Source organism: Peromyscus californicus, unplaced genomic scaffold (genome assembly GCF_007827085.1).
Source record: "Peromyscus californicus insignis strain IS unplaced genomic scaffold, ASM782708v3 Scaffold_23__1_contigs__length_62951481, whole genome shotgun sequence".
In the NCBI taxonomy this organism is placed as follows: domain Eukaryota; kingdom Metazoa; phylum Chordata; class Mammalia; order Rodentia; family Cricetidae; genus Peromyscus; species Peromyscus californicus.
The window spans coordinates 14,061,558-14,066,121 of record NW_026294534.1 but is presented as its reverse complement, the minus strand read 5'-3'; the positions used below and the strand labels follow the sequence as shown (position 1 = coordinate 14,066,121).

The 4,564-nt window shown below is 37.9% G+C and overlaps 1 pseudogene; it reads left to right on the top strand.

The window, feature by feature from the left end:
* Positions 1-359: 359 nt before the first annotated feature.
* On the top strand, positions 360-1,202 carry LOC128119362 (alpha-defensin 24-like; annotated as a pseudogene).
* The last annotated feature ends 3,362 nt before the right edge of the window (positions 1,203-4,564 follow it).

The following is a 4,564-nucleotide window of genomic DNA, read 5'->3' as shown; positions in this document are numbered from 1 at the left end:
TGTTTCATGAGCTTATCAACTTGGAATTTGCTGCCTCTTTTCTTTCCTGACCACAGAAAGGTAAATACTCAAGCAGATGGGAAACAGGAGAAGATAGCAAGGCCCTTCATCATTATTAGCTGGAAGAGAGGGCTGTCACTGAACACACAGACCAACATCGTGATGGCAGCTGTGAGAACAGAGGAACATCAAAGGGATCTGGAGGGTAACAGTCTCTCCCAGTTCCCATCAGTGCATGCCTTCTCTAACAACTGGGCCTGTGTCTGCTTCTTCTCACGGCAACCCTATAAATGCAGGCTGGCTCCTCACTCCCCACACACTAGGCTCCTGCTCACCCTTCCTCCAGGTGACTCTCAGTCATGAAGACACTTGTTTTCCTCTCTTCTCTTGTATATTCCCTTGCTGGCCTACCTGGCCCAGGCTGATTCTCTCCCTGAAGCAACTGAGGAGACTAAAGATGAGGATCAGCCAGGGATAGAGGACCAGGATGTGTCCATCTCCTTTGGAGGCCCAGAAGGCTCTGCTCATCAAGAAGCAGGTGAGTGGTGCAAAACAGCATGATAATGGGTTTGAGTCTCCTGAGAGAGTTGAAGATGTGCCTTGAAATCCTGTCAAGACCAATCTGGCTTCCTTAGGAACTCTGTCTTACTTCCTTCTCTTTCTTATTCACAACAGTATCAATTGATTTTCCTTCTCATAAGTCTTTTGCTCTAAAAACATACTTTGAAATTTCAGCAAAATGTAAAGCAATATACTGAGTAGATTCTTATAGAACAAATTGAGTAGTCTTAGGTTTAAGGAGATAATTTTCTTTTGTTAGGAAAACTTCAAGTCAGTGTAAGATTTCACTCAAGTATATGAATGGTGAGAAAATGAGCATACAAATTATAGTCATATCAGAATGGATCTGATGTTCTGCATGTTATCAACACTCAACACTCCTGAAATACATTATTTCACTTTCTGTTGAGTTGACCATATGGCTGGCTGTAATGTTACCCATGCGGTATCATACATCTTCATAGGCTGTATAGTATCCCATCTTGCCAACCTCCAAACTCAATTCTTGATTTTGTATGTATGTCTCCAGCCTCAAGGAAGCTCTTGACATGCTACTGTCGAAGGCGATCCTGCAAATACTAGAACGCATCAGTGGGATCTGCACCAAGGGTAGGAAAACCTACGTGTTCTGCTGCCGCTGAGCATGGAGACCAGAAACAAGAAGATGACCATCTGAGGCCCAAGAGAGACCTCTGATTACCACTGCCCTTGTGTTTCTCCTTTGTCTCTAATAAATTTCTTGCGCTATGTTCCTTGTGTGTTTGCATTCTTTCAGTATTTGCTATAAGGCTCAGTCAGGACTCTGGTTATCAAGTACCAGAACCTTCAAGGAAACCTTTGCAATTGAATAAATAATTTAGTTTTTATTAAACAAAATACAGACTCCAATGTATGATCCCAGCATTCGGAAACAAAATGTAAAGAAATATCAGAGTGTTTATGATCCTTCTACATTTCTCTCTTGACTTTTGACTCTGCCTTCATGTAGATTCAACTCACACTCAAAGACATGCCTACATGTTAAGAAAAAACTTTGGGCTTCAGGTTTATACAGTCCTAATCTTAATTTTTCAGAGAGCCACAGGCTCCTTAAAAAGTGTTGAAGTTTTAATGATCAGGCCTGGATTATGCCTCTACCTTCTAAGCACTGGGTTGTTTTTGGCTCCATAGAGACAACTTTTACCAATACTAGGAAATGTTAGTACAAAGACAGAATGGGTCTGAACAAAAGCAAAGCAACCCATGCTATGATGTGCACATACTCACAGCACCTATGCTTGTATACAGCAAAAGGTATTCTCTATATAGAACACTGTTCTTCACATACAGAAAGTGCATGGGCCTAATGATTCCAGTGTGCTCTGCAATGTACACTCAAGGGAGTTATCTGATAGCTTTGGTGGGCTTAATGCAGCTTGGAAGTGATTCCAAGAAAAATAAAAAATCAACAGACAGTTCTCCCTGCAGCTTGGAGTCCCCAGTGGTGCTACAGGTTGTTTAGACTCAAACTCCAGAACATTGCACACTCCTTAATGGAGTTATGTATGATATCTGATGAAAAGACAGCAGTGGTGAGCTCTTAGATTCCAAACTCCAGTAGCACAGGTAATGTGGGTTCACAGCATACATCCTTGTGGGCAAAGGAGGCATGCTGGGAGAATAGAATACCCCATCCCTCTTTGAGGAAAAAAGGATGCTAGAAGCATCTCATTTGGTAGTTGCTACAACAATCTGTGTTGGGCTGTGACAGACACCAGCTCCACCAACTGAACTAGTAGAGAAAGTGTATCTTCAGCCAGTACAACTCTTTTAGCCTCAAATATCACAGAAAATTGATTAGTGATTGCAAACATAATATGCAGTTACCAAACTCCCACAAAATATTTCTTTCTTAAATAAGTCAATCATGTCCTGGCCAAAATAAACTTAATGATTTCATCAAATGTGGGGTCATCCTTTTGAAATGTAATTATCTAAGGACATAGGTACTCTGTTTTCAGGTACAGTTAGTGTAACTCCAGTAAGTGTCAATCAGCAAACATTTGACACAATCACGTTGATTAACCCACTAATGCTCTCCAGGGCTTCTCCACTAGCCCACAAAGCTGAAAGCCTCTCTTGTCTTTGTCTGCAAAGAGTTCATTCAAACCTCTCACTCTATTGCAAATTCTTGACCCTGGTTGGAATAATCCCATATATTCTTCCTTCCCACTTTTGAAGTTTGGGGTGAAATTTTCTTATAAAATGCAAGAGTTTATTGTTTTTAAACTGATCTATTGTAATGGTGAAAAATTACAGTGCATAATAGTAAGGGTTGATATATGTATATGCTGATTGTGAAATTATTGAACTGGGGAATTAGCATGTCTGTCACCTCAGACATTTATAATTTCTTTCTGATGAAACACTAAAATTCTACTGTCTTAGCTATTTTGAAATACATAATCCATTATTATTTACAATCATTTTATTATATAATAATTGACCAGAATTCATTGTTCCTACCTTAATGTAATTCTGTACCCAATGACCAACCTCTCCTCTGCAACACTTGACCTTGCCAGTCTCCTTTAGCAAGTATTCTATTCTCACTTTCTATTATGTTGATTTTTATCTTGTATATGTGAGAGCATGTTGTCCTTATATTTGTGCATCTGGATTTTACACAGAAAGTATCCTCCAGGACCATCTCAGTTATTGAAAATTCCATCCTTTTATGGTTGAACAGTGCTCCATCTGTACACACGCAAATACACACACACACACACACACACACACACACACACACACAAACACAAACACACACACAATGTTTTTGTATACCAAATTCTCCATATCCATGCACTCACCTTGGAACACGGAGGTCAATGTCTTCCTTTGGCAACAATGTACAATAATGTACAGTGTACAGAGCTATAATACACAATGATATCTGTCCAATTTGTGTTCATTTCCATTTGAAAGTTTGGTTTCCTGAACTCTTACTACAACCAGAAACAGAGTATAAGGGATTATGAAAATATATTTTTCTGTGCTTTGAGAACGTTCCTTTGCCACTCAAAGCTCCATAGGTCATTTCAGAAATGTACATGTTAGAGGAAAAGGTTTTTGGTCTAAGGTGGCACAGATGGTCACCTTCTCAATCTCTTAGTAGTTTGACTCCCTAGATTACAGTGACCTCACTCTCTTCAACCCTCTAGCCAATGACCACATGCCCACACACTTGCATTGCCTAGATTCTTCCTCCTTTGTGTGTCAACCTAATACTCTTGGTTTATAACCTATTTCATTGCCTTCAGGTCTTCTGATGTGGGTGACCCTAGTTCTTCGATAATTAGCCTCAGTAAAGTTGTGCTTTAGAATGACCTAAGAACTCTGATGCCCATGCTATACCTACAACAGTTGTAGCCAGAATCTGTATTATTAAAATATCTCAAATGCTATATTCTCTGAGGTGTTTGAAGATGACCTGTCTATCTAAAATACATCTGTTTGACCTTGAAAACTTACATAATATGACTATAAGTTCAATTGTAATAAGTGACTAAATACTAACTTGCATATCTCTATATCATAATTAGTTGGTAATAACAACTTTCAAGGACTGGAAAATTGCATTACATTGTGAGTTGTATAGGTACAATACCTTGAATAAGATTAGAAATATATGTATAGTTTTTCTAACAAAATCAACCTCAAATTTGTATCAATATATAAAATTTGTGTACAATATACAAAAACCTAATCTAATATAAATATTTAAAACTTGTAGTTGCTTTTTAAAAGTAGATTCAATAATATACGTTTTTATCTTAACATATCTATATTCTCCCTTTTTTTCAGAGTAGATTCAATAATATACTCTTTTATCCTCTTATTTCAATTCTTTTTTTCAGAGTAGGTTCAATAATCTACCTTTAATCTTATCATACTTATATCATATTTTTTCTTTTCAGAATAGATTTAATCATCTATCCTTTTATCTTATCATTTCTATATTTCT